The following is a 17,133-nucleotide window of genomic DNA, read 5'->3' on the forward strand; positions in this document are numbered from 1 at the left end:
TCATAACACTTAAACCATTGTCACAACCAGCTGAATGGCTCAACTTGGAGATAAATAGTCAAGGTGACAAGAGAACAAAATCCTGCCTCCCCTGCAATCTAAAGCATGTATTCTCTCTCTTACCTTTTACTGAACCAGACAAAAATGCCTCATCCTACAGACATTCCTACAGAGGCAGGTGTCTCACAGCTGAATACACATGCTGTGAAATGTTATTTTACACATGTGAGTCCCTGCACACCCTCACTCTCCTTTACTGCTCTTGTATTCTTCCAGGACAGAGCAGTACAAATATCCTTTCCCTTTCCTCTTCTTCTCTGACAGTGTCCTGTAAGCAACATGCATTTTCCTGTCATTTCTACATAGAGGCAGAAACACAGAAGGGAAGATGGGTCACTGTGCAGGCCCTCAAAAATCATGCAGTTCTTTCTCCACAAATTATTTCCTATAACTATACTTTGTACAAACTGGCATAGAAAAAATATATAAGCATATATTTCTATAAAATAGGAGATCACAATCATGTCCTTTACCTGTGCATTGGGTTAACTGAGTTATTTAGTAACAGAGATGACCCAAGCAGCCATAACAGGCAGAAGCAGATCTCTCTTTGAAGCATTTCAGCAGACTCAGATCTGTTCAACACTGAAGTAAGAAATATAGTTTAACTATTAAGAAGACACTTGCCTCAACTGTTGAATCACATTTTAGTCAGTTGCTTCAGACCTAATCTAAAGGCATTTTTCATCTGCAGATTTTCTGCCCTGTTTACAGTGAGATGTATTCTGCGTTATCTAAAAATAACTTGCACCATAGCCCTCAATTTTGCAGCTGTCCCACAGGGGAACAGAGCCAGGGTTACAAGTTTTTGCCTCAAGCAAAAAAGATAATTGTGAGAAAGGTTGCCAGTGTCTCTTTCTAATAATTGGGCAAAGTGGGCAAAAACTGCAGGCAAAATGCCCTGCTAGTTCCATTAGGTGAGCTAATAGAAAATGTCAGCAGCTTACATGGTAAAGGGGTTATGTTTTGTTTCATTAGGTCTTTAGTGAAGCTGGTAGAACAGGAAATATTTGCCATCCAACATAGTGGAATTTAGTGCTCTGTATCATATTGGTGGATCCGTTAAATGGAAAGGGGAAAAAATGCCCATATTACAGTCCTTATCCATTTTCATAGATTTAGAGGATTTCTGGCCAGGATTAATCATAATGATTATCCTGCTTGATTTATGTAACAGAGTCCAAGGATATTTACTTGTAATACCTCTGTCAAATCCATATCTTGTGCCTGAAATAGTCATTTCTGCAATACCTTGCATTCTTCAGCTAACAGCTTTGAAGTATCTGAGAATCCCTCATGTCCCCAGATAAATAGGACCAACAGTCAAGAATCCCAATGGGTATGTCTGTGAATTTATCCAGCAGCAGCCACCTGCCATCAAATCTTGCTATGTCTTTGTCTATTAAAGACATCTCTCTCCTATCAGAACATTATTTTTCTATGTAGGTATGCATGAACTGCAATGTCAGCTCTTAGTCCTCTCCCTCTGCTTGATAAGCTAAGTAGACCTGCCTATGTTTTTCACCATAAGGCAGGCTTGCCAGACCTTAAGGTATCCTGTTTATCTTTTGTGGTCCCTTCCTAAATTCCCATTGCTGTCCTGAAATGCAACCATCAGATTGGACACAGACTTCCATTCTGTAGAAAAGTAATATCATCTCCACAGACCTGCTCAATACTCCCATTCTCCTAACAAAGCACAAGGGAGGAACTGATGCCCAGGTAGAGAGCAGGTGTTTTCTGGAGTGCAGACCTCTGCCTAGTGGGCTGAGCTCCAGGCTTGGCTGTTTCATCTCCTTGCCTCTCTAGATGAACAATAGCACTGAACAAGTGGCAATTTGTCCCTGATGTTCATGTGTAAACCTGTAAATTTACATCTAACTTCTATTTAATATAATTTATATTTAATACTTCTGCTCTGCACATAAAGATTGTTTAAAAAACTGATATTAAAGCAAAAAACCTCAGGTCCTAATCTCTGCAAATACAAGAGCAAAGAAAAGCCCCAGTCCTGTGTGCTTCTCCCTACAGAAGACCAGTCATTTTCCATAACATGTGGTAAGGCCCATGAAGGTCTGCCCATGAAGAGCATTTGTAGAACAGCTTTACCTGGTAGTTGCAGCATTAAAATTAAGTAAACTTTTGACATAGGTGGAATTATGCACATGCATAATTGTTTACAGTGTCAAAGTCCACAGTGCTTACCCTAGGCAAGTATAGAAAACCACAGGAAAAGTCCTGACAGTTTTCCTAGCATGTAAATTCCTTTTTATGCAAAGTTAACTACGGGTTTGAAACAGGTATCAACAGACTAAATCAGACTATAAAGAAAGATAATTCTCCTTTTCGAGTGCAGGGCCATGTTTGTGACAGAAGATGGACTGGCGTGGAAGACAAAGGGCTGCAAAGGCAAATTGCTACTGAGACACATAGAGAGCCACTACAAGGAGAAAATGACACCTGGGCAAGAGTGAAAAGTCTGCTGAAGTTAAAAAAAAGCAACACATAGTCTTTCCATTGACTTCTGTGAGCTTCAGACCAGATCCTGAATTACACCTTCGATTTATTTCAACATGAAAAAGTGATGCCATTCTTTGAAAGACTGATGCAATGCAGTGAGATATGAAGTTCAAGACAGTGCTAGTATTGTTTCGCAGAATCCTCCCAAGTGTCTTTCAACCCTTGAAAAATTATTTCTTCTGTAGAGGAGTCCTTGAAATCCTATGTTGTATTTTGCCATGGGAGAGTGATCACAGAATGCTTCACTCAGGGTCCTGGTGGGTCGCTGGAGGCCATCAATGCAGCCAAACCCCAGCAGTTGCACAGCACAGCTGGGGATGTATTTGGAAGGTCACAACAGAGTGATAATGTATGGAAATAGCTGTCATTTCAAAACATTTTCATTATAAGAAAAGATGCTTGTAAGGAGTCTGTCATGAAAGTCATGGATGCCTTTATGTGTAGGATCAACATGCCACCCCATGCACATCATCTTTTGAATCACAGATGACTCTTCAAGAAAGAAATATGTCTACACAAGGCTTTTGGTCTGCCTATACCCTGTGCATGGCAGAGGGGCTGTTCAGCGGTGCACTGAGAGGCTCTTCCTAACACTAGGGCTGTTTGGGCTGGGTTCTGAATGCAAGACTCCTCATGGAGGCTATTCCCAAATAGACCTGTCTTGCATCCCACCACTACATATTTCACTGTAGGAAATTCCTGTGATAGTAGAGTAACATACCACAGCTGCTACACAACATCTTTTTCAAGCTTTTATCAGCTGCGGGAAAGAAGATTATTCTTTGCTGAAACAATTAGTGTCATCCAGCTCTAAAATGAAAATTGCTGCCTATCCCACTCAGACTTCACAGGCTTGGAATTTCCTTCTAGCACCAAAGATTTTGAAAGTCCTGCTGCTCTGACAACACATTTCCTTTTACTATTCACATATCAGGGCTTCAAGATAATGACTTGTGAAATCATTATTGTAGCACTTGGGGCACTTAAAAATGTTGGCACCTAGCTAGAAGGCAACATGTATGATATATAAACATCACTTCCTTCATACTTCCCAACTCTTGCTGCTGTGTTTGTAGGACAAGGACTCACAGAGGTCTCAGGTATGATGAGGATCCATTTGGGCTGGCTGCTGTACAGAGAAGTGCCTGAGGGTCCTTTTCCTCAAGAGGGTACACACAGAAAAGACACAGCAAACAATGAATCTGTCACATTTGTAAGAAGTCAAGCATGAAGTCAGCTGCAGACCCAGCCATACAATCCCATGATATAACTCAAAAGTTCCCCTGACTCTTCATAGCACATATTTTTGATGCCTTCAGTAGGACCCTGCTGTCAGTGACCCTCAGCTTCCTCCTCATCTTGATGGTTAAACACAACTCAGAACCCAGACTCTTCCTGAAGTGAGAAAGATAGTGTGGCACAGCAACCACTGATAGTGCTAACTACTAGGTCTGAGGCATGCCTGTTTCCACACATCAGTGTGGCAAGGCACACAGCAGGAAAGTGAAAGCGATTTGTCACCCTCAAAGCCTCCCAGGCTGCGCTAGCTACTGAAGTGCAAAAGTGCAAGAAGAGAAAAAAAAAAAAATATGAGCATTATATTAGCTTTGCTGCTATGAAAACCGATAATTAAGCAGTAATTGCTTGTTATTTCTCTCCCCTTGCAGCCATCCCTATCAGTGTCCAGACTCAGGCACTCCCTCTGCAAACATCTCAGCAGGCTGATACTACAGGTTCACAGGCCAGTACCTCTGCATCATTACTCGTGAATATGCTGTGTAGAAGCAAGTACCTCACCTAGTGCATGGTCTGCCCCAGCAGCACCTGTACCCCTGCCAGACAGTGCTCAGGACCTTCTTCATGGTTCATGCAGATGATGTGTAGCAGATAATCTTTCAAGGCCAGATCACCTCTTGTCGACCTTTTGCTTTCAGTCTCTCAAGGTATACATCACAGTCATTTTTGAGTCACTTAAGGCACAAATTAGACAGTATTTTTCCAAGTGTCCTGGGATATGCCTTACTACTGGCAATAAGGCATATGTAACACCTATGCTAACACCATGATTATCTACATAAGCTGTGCCACAAAAGGTATGAGAAAACAGGTGAAAATTGTTACACAGCAGATTTTCCACAGCACTCTATCAGCATTAAGAAATCTACCATACTGTGGGACAAAAAATATGTGTTACATTTACCAGACCTTGAAGCACAGCAGCTATGTAATACTTCCTAATGATGAACTCTGAGGTCAGGTTCAGGGCGTTAGTGATAAGACTGTCATTCATGCCTAATCAAATGCAGAGCACCACACACTTAAAGCCACCATTAACCTCTGGAGGTTTAATGAGTTACACACCCAGCAACAGAAACTTTGAAATAGTTACACACCACATGGAGCATGGCAGGAGTGTAAGGAAGGTCTGTCCACAATGTTCAGCAAAGTACTTGGAAGGAAATGCCTTTGAGCAATGTCTGGGAGTAAAATGAAAGTCACTTCTTTGTTCAGATGGATTTGGACTGAAGAAGTGACATTGCAAGGTTTCTTAATGCAGTTTAACTTCCCTCGTGACAAGCTTAAAGAGAAGGGACACAGGAGGAGGACTAAGTGATAGATCACTTGTGAGACTAACACAATTGCTGAGGTCCAGATTCACAAGTTTGTTCCTGAAGCAGCTTTGCAGCTTAGATTCTTTTCTAGTGAAAAAGCATCCTTTCAAGATACTAAGTACATAATGACCTACCTCATTAAAATAGTTCTTTTTACCTGCAGATAATCAGCTAGCCAAGAGCTGGAGGTAAACGTGTTCAGAGTGAATTTGCAGTTTTATTACCCCTACTGAGGAGGTATTATGTGAGCACGGGAGAAATTCTGTAGCAGCTAGAAAGGTGGGTCCTGCTCAAACAACCTACAGCCACTACGATACAGAGGACAGTTGGGTCCATCACCATCAAGAGTCCTATTAAAATTAGTTGCTACTTTTCTGAGTCATTAAGGCATGAGTTATTGTTGGAAAAAGTCCTAATATTGATCAAGTGTGGTACCCAGCAAGGCTTGCCGACCTGGGGGAAACTAGCTCAGAACCATGTCCTGCCTGTCAGCACACAGGAATGCACCTTTATGCACCCTTCAGTTAGGTGCATTTTTTTCTTTTTCTCTGTTTTATAAAACTTTTATCATCCATAAAATGTCAGAAAATTAAAATGTTTATTATCAACACTCAAAATTACACTATAATTATTTTAAAATAAAATATGCTTTTCAGAATTATTTTTAATATGCAGTAGAAAGCATTATGCAAAAGTCCTATAGTTGGCAATATCTTTCTCCTAGTACCCTGTGCATGCATGGCATGTTTTAAAGCCTTAGTCTACACTTGGACCCATTCACCTAGATTCTGGGTTGAATCCCATTAACACATCAGGCTACAGGGCCATTGATCAAGAGTTGGGACAGGGTCTTCCTTCAAACAGAGTCATGTATTAACTTGCAGCTTCCTATATTAAGATTAATAGCAGTCCCTTTGAGAAATTAACCTTACCTTGCTGGCACACCTGTTGTGGAGAACACCTTATATTTGGAAGTTCTCTGGGGCTATTTTTTTCTTTTAATATCATTTATCCTGTCAGGCTACAGCAACCTAAACATTGTACCCCATATTCCTGAGTTACCATTTTGAAGGTTTCCTCTTTTATGTGGCTACATGTCTTGACCTTTGACATCTTCACGTGGAAGAGAACAATGGGTGAAGACGCAGTAATTTCTTAACTGCTTTAGGCAGAGGTCAGGCAGGGAGATAAACTGAGAGTCAAGGTAACAATGCAGCAGGCTGTCCCATTGTGAGTGCTTTGTGTGTCAGTGAACTTGATTCATACTTTGTGTGAATAGAGGAACTCTCAGCTATGTCAGGAATGTCAGCAATTTCATTGTAAAGCAACTTTGATCTTGTTTCAATTTCCCAGGCTCATTCATTAGCTGAGAATGTGGAGGGTAAGATAGGCTCTCTCTTCTGGGAGACTGACTGCCTGCTACTTAAATAAATCACCTACTTTTTCTCCCTGTTCTTGTAATAAAACAATCCCTCACAGGTCCTCTTGCCATACGATGAAACTTTTGACTCCAAGGAAATCTCTCTCTGGTGCATGGGCTAAGAGGAATGCCTTTGATTTTTTAAACTGAGGGTCAGATTCTATAAACATACCACCCTAAAGCTGATCAGTCCCCATCTCCCCCTAAGTAACATGAGACATGCTGGTGACCTTTTGATACTTCTGACAATGTGGAAGTTGAAGAAGTTTCTAGCCTTCAAAAAAAGGCTCTTGTCTTTGTCATACCAGCTCTGTATGTTCTGAAGCATGGAGTGCTCTGTTCTTTCTCCCTGGACAGGCTAACTTATGCCAGGACTGTCAGCTAGTCTCTGAGTCTCTCTCAGTAGCGTGAGTACCAGCTGGGCTAAACTTTCACATGCTGTTTGCTCTTTCACTCTCTTCACAGGAGCAGAAATGTGCCCAGAAGAACCAGTCTCTGGTCAGGGTTTGGAGCAAGGAGCTTTTTTCTCTATTCTGATTTGGGATAAAAACTAATATTCTAAGCTATCTTTCATTTGCAGTGGTATTATAATAATACTTTTAAAGCAAGGACATTTTTCTCTAAGGATCTTTTAAAATTTTTATTTCCCAAATAATTAAAGCTCATTTCCCACCTACTTTTCTCCCTGCTCCTGCTGTGAAGCAGGAAGTCACTTCTTAAAAAAAATGTTAAGTGAAGTAGAGAGAAGGTAATTGATTTATTCAAAGGTCAGAGGGTGTCAACAGTGGATAGAGAAAATGAAGTGGAGCATCCCAAGTCTCATGGGCTAACCTTCAGAAAACATGATTTGCCTGAGGTTTCTCCTATGGCACCACCTATGTTTTTCAATTCCTCTCAGTTAATTTCATCTCAGATCCCCATTTTTCAGTCTCCCAACTTTCCTGGCTTTGCAAGCAACATGTTCATGCTCTCAAACAAACAACACTCAGAACTCACCAGCACAGTTGTTAAGTCTCCTAATTGTACACTTACTTACCTTAGGAAAAGAAATAACAAGCACACTTGTTCAAACAACCTTTGTGCCAGCTTTCCCACATTTTAATCTTATAAAAATGTTTCAGCTACACAAAGGGATACAGAAACATTTTTATGAACATTTACTGAACATCTTTTAAGATTACATTTAAACCATTATAATTGCTGAGTGATGAGATTTTGTAAGCAGTGTGGGCAAAAGTATCCTATGGCTCCATCTCCTCATAGCCCACTCTCTGTATCTCCTCTCATTTCAGAAAAGGTTTAGAGGTTAAAACTGTGTGAAGCACAGCCCCTTGGTCTGCTAGGAATTTTAGAAGTGCCAGTGCTGACTGGATGCAGAATATGCATCAGGGTCATTATAAACCCAGTCTGTAAGGATGTGGTGAAGGCTGACTGTACAGTTGTCCAACTACGTGCAGTATGGGTCATTATGGTATTAATGGGAGAGAAAGCCATCTTTTCCACTTACCTCCTTGGGTAAAATCATCCCTGTAGATGCCAGAGGCATTATCTTCTCATTTTTATAGCCCTGCAGTGAAAACCATCTTTTACTTGCTTTCAAGTCCAAAATGGTGTAACATCAGAAAGTGGAAATCATACTTTGTGTTCCTAAAACTAGCCTCTTCCAGCTCTTTGTGTGTGTAAGAAGAGGTGCTGCAGGGAGGAACAAGGTTCTCTTTTTATCTGCGTGCTTCTTTAGAACTACTTAGCATGCAGCTTCCCTGGACAATGAAAGTATTTTCCCCTATGAGGCAGGACGATCTGCTATAGTCTTGCTCTGCCACCCAATAATCAAATCGTTTAAGTATGGTATAATAAAAATACTTGCTTTGAAGTTTAAACTTAACAGGCTAATTTCCTAGTGGTAACAATGATGCCATATCATGTTGGGGTTTTTTTCCTTCAGCCTGTTTGCTCTGTCCGATTGTTTTGTTAACATGTGTGGCTGTCTAACGACTGGATTTTGGATTCCAGATGTTTTGGCAAGAGAAAGCAGTAAATGGCTATATACATCCCAGAAACCTCATACCACCCAAGTAGCTGTTATGTCAACTGGCTAGTGTAAGCCTACGTAGATAATTCCCCCCTCTTTCTTCCCCTAGATGTCTGCTAACCCTTTGGTCATCAATATGAAATGAAAGAAATTCTTTTTCATGGTTACTATTACAGAAACATCCAGGGTGGGGGATATAAAGTCACATGCAAATAAGATCCATGTGGTTTTGATGGAGAAAAAAAAAAAAAAAAAAAGGTATGTTAATCGAATAATGAGCTCAGGCTCTTTCCTGGTGAACACAGTGATCAGCTTAATGATTAAAGGTATTCTTACACACACAGACACATATACATGAATGCATGCACACATTTGCATGCAAAAGTACCACTTTTGTAGGCTGTTTATGACCCTAACTGTTTTGATCTAAGCTTTTTCCTGCAGGAAAACAGAAGTAGCAAGAAGAGGCAGTCACTAATTTTATGCATGTGTTGATGGGAGAGATGTTGTCTTTGAAGAGGACAAGGCTATGTGATTTACCCCTTGGTACTGACTTCTATCAAGGTGTTCCTTCACTGCTGGTGTTCATGAGTTAAAAGAGCAATACACTGAGAGATCTCGGTTGCACTCCAATGGAGATTGAGCCCTGGAGCCAGCCATTAAAAATGGAATTAAGAAAGTTGCATAAGATGTCAGAGGAGCAAAGCATTACAGATTAATTTGAACAATTTTCTATGTCTCTTCTCTCATGGGAAATACAGATGTGTAAATTACTGGCCTATTTCCATGCTTCATCTTACATTTTCTCCCACGCTGAAAACCTTATCATATGTTCCAGTAATTTTCCTTTCTTTTTAATACTGAAGAGTTGTGGTCCCATCACAGCCCCACTGTTTTGGATGAAATTGGTCTCATCATAGCCAGACTTTCTGCTCTGTGTTTTTCAGAGAAACTACTGGTTTTACTCTGGATAGTAGCCACAAGGGAAAAATCAAAGACAATAACCCCTGAAGAGTTGAGTATAACAGATTGTCAGTTCTGCCATTTGCCTGCAGGGATCAGCAAAGATTTATTTCTCTCACCTTGGCTGGGTTATGCCAAACTCTTGGAGACCCTAGTGGCAGATCAAACGTTGATTCTTGGGATTTGGTGAGTGGCAGAGAAAGGATGACTTCATTGCCACTCATTACTGATAGTGTGGGCTTTATGGGCAAAGACATGATCAAATGATGGACTGAACCAGGCAGAAGAACAGTGAAGTGGAAGAGAGATGGGTAATGGAAACTGACACTGGACAGAGATCTTGGAAGTGAGGGATGTAATCTGAAATCTGATCCAGAAGATGCTGATTCAAAGAGAAATTACTAAATAGATGTCACAGGCAAAGGAAATTATTTTAGCCATTGCATTTTTAATGGAGTGAACAAGGAGAAATGCATTATGAGAGAGAGAAGCAGCATAAAGTATGGACAAACACAACAAGAGAGATGAGAGAGAGAGAGAGAGATGGAAAAAAGGATTGGTTTTGGTGTAGAATAGCCTAGGCTGGAGTCTGCCAGCCCAGTACTTATACACGGCCCAGCATGGTGGCATGAGCCATGGCAGGTCCTCCAGGCAAGGCTGCTCTCCACTTTATATACCCCAAGACAGAACTGGCAGGAACTGGATGTTAAGGGAGGAGGAAATTACATCAAGACTGTGAAAATGTGGGAGAGTTGAGTTGCAGACACTCTTCCCACTCCCATGGGTATACTTCCTGCCTTCTGTCCATTTGAATCTAGAGACTTTTTCAGCCCAAATGCCATACTGCTCAAAAATTCATATCCTCAACTATTGCATGAAGATGCTAGAGCTTTCCAAGATTTCCTCAAAGTAATGTAATAAAGTAACTAATTAGACAGTGCTGAAAAAAGTGACATGTAAAGCATTCCAAATGACATTGCTATTATTTAAACTGTGAAGCAAAAAAATAGAGACTTTACCAAGATGACCACCACAGACTGCCTGCATAATAAAAGATACTATACAGACAATCTGTAAGCAGCAGGCTGAATGAAATTTATCCAGTTGCAATTGTAACTGTTTCCCAAAAAGCCAAACTATTTATTGTTAAACAATATTTTTGGCCTACCTCAAATAACATTTAAAGCAAAATTCACCATTGTGAATTCCAACTGCTTATATAGGACCCCAAAATATACTATCCTTGGTAAATTACTCAATATCTGGAATTCATCTGCACTTACACAGTTTAAAACTTAATGCTGTATCTACACATGAATGTAAATGTGAATGTGAATGTTAATATGAATATGAATATGAATCTTTCTGGTTAATAAAGTCTATGGCCATAAATATGAAAGGTGAATATAGTGGCATTGTCAGTGTCATAACTGTAAGTCTACCAGATAACAGTCATGTCTATGAAAGACATCTAGAAAGACATCTCATCTGCCTGATGGAAACTGTATACAGGGTCTTTTCTTAAGGTAAAATTTTCCTTTGAGTCTTTTCAGCCATTTACTGAACTCTTACCATAGTGAGGAGTGTTGAAATAAATGCCTCCAGCATTATGCATTGCAGACCCTAGACATAGCTCTAGGGCTAATGTTTAACAGTAATGTTTCAAGGTCCTGCTTTAGTTCCCCAGTGCCAAATTCATCAATCTACTTTACCCAGAGCATTTAAAAACCCAGTCTCCTTCAGTTTGATTCTCCTTTTTTTCTGGAAGTTTTTAGACCCTCTGTAGTTGAAACTAGTAATTCTTTATCAAAGGAAATTGACATGAGTAGAATCGGTATCTGAAGTTCATTATAAGCAAGTCATGTGAATAAGAACCTACAAAGAAAGCTATTAGTAAGGCCTGAGAAACCAGCAGGGCTTCAGGATCTGGCTGATTTGTACAGCTTTTGCATGAAATCATAGAACACTGAGCCTGAATGAAGGCCAATTCCAGGGAGTTAAGTGATGGCAAAGGACACTGTTACCTCCTTACTCTGTTTCAGTTTGTACAGATGCCATCCCATTTGTTTCAAACTGATAAGGGCTGCTATAGTATGATCACTAACCGAAAGGGAAGACTGATACTTTAAGTAAAATGAAAGAGTATATTTTTTCTTGAGGAAACCAAGGTGATATTAGCACGGTAAATTGTATTTTTTCATGTCAGTAATTACAGATGTAACATAGCTAGCAATTTCTAACCATCCAAACTTAGCCGCTAGTGTACTGTATGACACACATCCACTGAGATGCCATCTCTTTTTCCTTAAAAGAGAAAAGGATGGTATTTCAATTAGGTTAAAATCCAAAAAACAAATCTAGGTTTTGTTTATTACACTGCCCCTGTATATTAAAATACTAAAAATTCCAAGCCAAAAGAGTACATTCTCTCTCTTTATATATATGAGCATACATGTGTGTGTGAAATGTATGTATACATGTATATTCAATCTTCTTTCACTCTCAGTCAAGGATAAGATGGTTTGCTTTAGCTTTGCTCCATGGTTAAACATTTTTTTCTGTCCACTTGTCAGTGACACAACAATAACTGCCAGATCCTCATCTCTCTTTGATTGCTCCCTATGTCCTCCCTCACTTTTCTACTTGCCTCACTAAAAATTATTTACTGATGCTATGAAATTTGGTCCTATGAATAAAAACTTAGGTACAGAAATGTGAGAGAAAGATGCAATTGCCTCAAGCAAGGCCTGAAGTAGACTGAACACACATATGTACAATATACATACCTGATTTTAAAAATTTATTTTGCTTCAGAGGAACATTATGAAACTCTGGTTGCCATCAGACAATTTTAAACAATGTGGTTTCAACTCCATTTCCTATCTGTTGCCTATAAATCAAAATATTTTAAGTGTCACTATTCATTCTCCACTCTTCCCCCTGTCTGCTAAAAACATCATTAACTTGTTTCTCTAAGTAGCTGGCTACATCTATTGCTGAACCAGATTGCTATGAGCTATGTCCTCTTACATGGTTTGCTTATTAACAGAATTTACTGTAGAAAAATATAAACAGCTAAGAGATTACCAGTTACTCCAGAACTAACAGGATATTTCTAGGATGATTACAGTAGTGTCCATGTCACTAGCAAGTGCTAATCCAGGCATGTGACCACTGATGTTTACACCTACCAGATAAAGGATAGCTTTATCTATTTGGTTAACTAAGAGTTATGCTGGGGATTTTCTTTGAAAAACTCAGGGGACTTAAATGCAGTTACCTTTCAGACAGAAGCCAAAATAGCTGGAGAGCATCAGCAGAATACACTTCCTTTTTATACAGATTACTAACATCAGTATGAGTGTTACACAATAACCACATCACTTAGTTGGCACTACAGTTAGCAAAATGAGAAGAAAGAAAATAACACATAGAATTCCCCTCCTTCCTGCTTCCTCTTCATCTTTTAGCCTTACCAGTACAATAGTCAAAGAGACTGCAGATTTCTTGTGCCTCTGAATGGAACTATGGGATCTCTGTGCTCTTGGAATAAATACACTATATATTTCCTATTAAACGGTAGCTTGCTTTTCTCTGGCTTCCAGCATCATCCAGTGTGTTTTAAGTTTTCAGTGTCTAAATAACACTGCCTTGTTTCCTTTCCTACTCCTTTGGTTTTTGTAGTGATTCCTGGCCTACACTATCAACAGCCTACAAGATACTAAATTGCCTTCTGTAATAACACAAAGTGAAGCTGGAAATCTCTCCCTGATTTGGAGAACATTATCTGAACAGCTTAAAGAGCCAACAATATCAGGAAAAAGTTGGTCAAGGAAGCCTTTTACTCAGATATTAATCACTACAGTATCAACCCAAAGATGAAAAACTCCCACATTTTGAGAAAAGAACACAAGAAAGTGATGGAAGTATCTTGGCCCTTCTACAGCTTGCTGTAGAAACAGTTTAGGACAAGGCCCAAAAAATGACAGAAAGGTCACTGAAGACTGAGTCTAAATCCAGGTAACTTTAGAAAGCTTTATGCAAAGATTTAGTTGCATGACTCCTGCCAGTCAAAGGAAATCATAAGGCTTAAAAGCTTGTGATGTATCTTAAGGTAGATAGCATCTCTGATGTTCCTTTTTCTCCCTCACGCAACCATGTTAAAAATTCTGTATTGGGTGTTTTTCTTTTACAGTTTAAGTAACAGCTAATCTCCTATTGAGTTGCCAGCATGTGCATTATAGTTTGCATTCATTTTTCTTCTGAAGATATCAAAATGTAGTGGGGAGAGCAGCACAACAAATGGCAGAGTAAGTTCAACTTTGTGGAAATCCACTGCTTTGAGAAGCCATAGAACCAGTGCAGCCAGAATTCCAGCACAAGCCATCTTAACTGACCAGTGGGTTATATCATGGGCATGGCTGGTCCCTTCCTCTTCTTTTGGATATGCTTTAAAACCCAGGAATTTTCCATGCTGCTTTTTTCCTGGGAACTGTGGATTGGTGAATAACATGGGCCTGCAGCATTAGCACAAAGGTGAGGTCAGCATCGTGTTGTATGTCAATGGCAGCCCAGCTGACATAATCTTCCACCCTTTGTTCCAGTGTAAACCTCCACAGTACAGCTCAAATTGCTGTATTTTTACTGGAGTGCTTGGAACTCCTTCTCTACACAACCAGCTGATTTCTCATAGTTCATACAGTCCCTATAACAAGAGTGAAACACAGTCTTTGAAAACTAAAAAGCGGTTATGTACTCTGAATGTACTTCATTAGAAAACTCTTTGCATGACAACACAGTGCAGCTGGATGAACAGCTCCCTTTCCATCCAAGCACAAATGGAAACAGGATAATGCAATGCCTTCTCTAGACAGAACATGCCTTGTACAGAAGCCTCATTGTATTCAAGTGCCTTTGTAACTGTGGATCCTGACACAAAGTCACAAAGGACATACAAGTTACTCCTTACAATGGCCTGATGCATCAGCTGTACACACAGAGAGCACTATTGGCTGGGTGATGCTTGGAGCAGTCTATAACAGTGCTCATCTCAGCTTTGGTGTCAGTGACATGCTTACTAATGATCTCACAGGCTAAGCCAGGGGTGGTCTTTATGTCATAAAATTTCAGATGTCCCAGAAGCTCAAGGAACATGATAACTGATCTAGAGAACTGGAAGGGGAGTGGGTGTCCTTCAGCAATGACTCACAGAAAAGTGATAACAGCTCCCATTGCAGCACAGAGCCAGGCTGGATAAGAAGCTAAGACCTGAGGCTCACTTCCAGAATCACAGAATCATCTAGGTTGGAAAAGATCTTGAAGATCATCCAGGCCAACCATTGACCTAACACCGACATTTCCCAACAACAGCATATCCCTCAGTGCTATGTCAGTCTGACTCTTAAACACCTCCAGGGATGGGGACTCTGCCACCACATCCCTGGGCAGCCCATTCCAACACCCAACAACCCCTTCTAGAAAGAAGTACTTCCTAATATCTAGTCTAAACCTTCTCTGATGGAACCTGAGGCCATTCCCTCTTGTCCTATCGCTTGTTACTTGTTTAAAGAGACTCATCCCCACCCCTCTGCAACCTCCTTTCAGGGAGCTGTAGAGGGTGATGAGGTCTCCCCTCCCCTCAGCCTCCTCTTCTCCTGACTAAAGACCCCCAGTTCCCTCAGCTGCTTCTCCTACAACCTGTGCTCCAGACCCTGCACCAGCTCCGTTGCCCTTCTCTGGACACGCTCGAGTCATTCAATGTCCTTTTTGGAGTGAGGGGCCCAAAACTGAACACAGGAATCGAGGTGCGGCCTCACCAGTGCCCAGTACAGGGGTCAGATCCCTTCCCTGTCCCTGCTGGCCACGCTATTGCTGACAAAAGCCAAGATGCCATTGGCTTTCTTGGCCACCTGGGCACACTGCTGGCTCCTGTTCATTGGGCTGTCAATCAACACCCCCAGGTCCCTCTCTGACTGGCAGCTCTCCAGCCACTCCTCCCCAAGCCTGTAGCGCTGCTGGGGGTTGTTGTGGCCCAAGGGCAGCCCCCGGCATTTGCCCTTATTGACACTCCCCCAGTTGGGCTCAGCCCATGGCTCCAGCCTGTCCAGGTCTCTCTGCAGAGCCTCCCTACCCTCGAGCAGATCAACACTCCCACCCAGCTTGGGGTCACCTGCAAACTGACTGAGGGTGCACTCGATCCCCTCGTCTAGATCATCAATAAAGATGTTAAACAGGAGTGGCCCCAACACTGAGCCCTGGGGGACACCACTCATGGCCGGCCGCCAACTGGATTTAACTCCGTTCACCACAACTCTTTGGGCCCGGCCATCCAGACAGTTTTTTACCCAGCAAAGCGTGTGCCCATCTAAGGTGCGAGCAGCCAGCTTTGCCAGGAGAATGCTGTGGGAAATGGTGTCAAAGGCCTTGCTAAAGTCAAGGTAAACAACATCCACAGCCTTTTCCTCATCCAGTAAGCAGATCACCCTGCTGTAGATCAGGTTTGTCAGGCAGGACCTGCCTTTCATAAACCCATGCTGACTGGGCCTGAGCATTTGGATGTCCATCATATGACTTTTAATGGCGCCTGAGATGACCTGCTCCATGACCTTCCCTGGTACCAAGGTCATACTGACAGGTGTGTAGTTTCCTGGATCCTCCTTTCTGCCTCTCTTGTAGACAGGTGTCACATTTGCCACCCTCCAGTCCAATGGGACCTCCCCAGTTAGCCATGACTTCAGGTAAATCATGGACAGCGGCTTGGTGAGCACATCTGCCAACTCTTTCAGCACCCTTGGGTGTAACTCATCCGTTCCCACAGACTCGTGTGCATCCAAGTGGTGTAACAGGTCCCTGACCACCTCCTTATCAACTGTGCTGACCTCAGTCTGCTTCCCATCTCCCAGCTCATGAGGCTGGTGTCCAGGGATCAGCCAGTTCCACTGCTAAAGACTGAAGCAAAGTAGGTGTTGAGCACTTCAGCCTTTTCCTCATCCTTAGTTACCATGTTTCCCTCTGCATCCAATAAGGGAGGCAGATTTTCCCTAATTCTCCTTTTGCTGTTAACAAATATATAAACAATTTTTATTATCCTTAACAGCTGTAGCTAAGTTGAGCTCTAGCTGTGCTTTGGCTCTCCTAATGTTCTCCCTGCATAACTTCACTACAACTTTATAGTCTTCATGAGTGACCTGCCCCCTCTTCCAAAGGTCGTAGGTTCTCCTTTTGTTCTTGAGATCCAGCCCAAGGTCCCTGTTTAGACAGGCCGGTCTCCTTCCCCGCCGCTTGTTTCCCCGCACGTGGGAACAGCCTGCTCCTGTGCCTTTAAGACTTTGCTCTTGAAGTATGTCCAGCCTTCCTGGACTCCCATTTCCTTCAAGGCAGCCTCCCAAGGGATTTTGTTAATCCCTTTGACCCTAACAGGTCAAACTTAGCCCTCCAGACATTTAAGGTGGCAGTTTTACTAAGCCCTCTCTTTGTTTCTCCAAGGATCAAAAACTCAGTCATCTCATGGTCACTGCACCCTAGAC

The sequence above is a fragment of the Athene cunicularia genome (genome assembly GCF_003259725.1).
Source record: "Athene cunicularia isolate RWA chromosome Z unlocalized genomic scaffold, athCun1 chrZ_part3, whole genome shotgun sequence".
Taxonomy (NCBI): domain Eukaryota; kingdom Metazoa; phylum Chordata; class Aves; order Strigiformes; family Strigidae; genus Athene; species Athene cunicularia.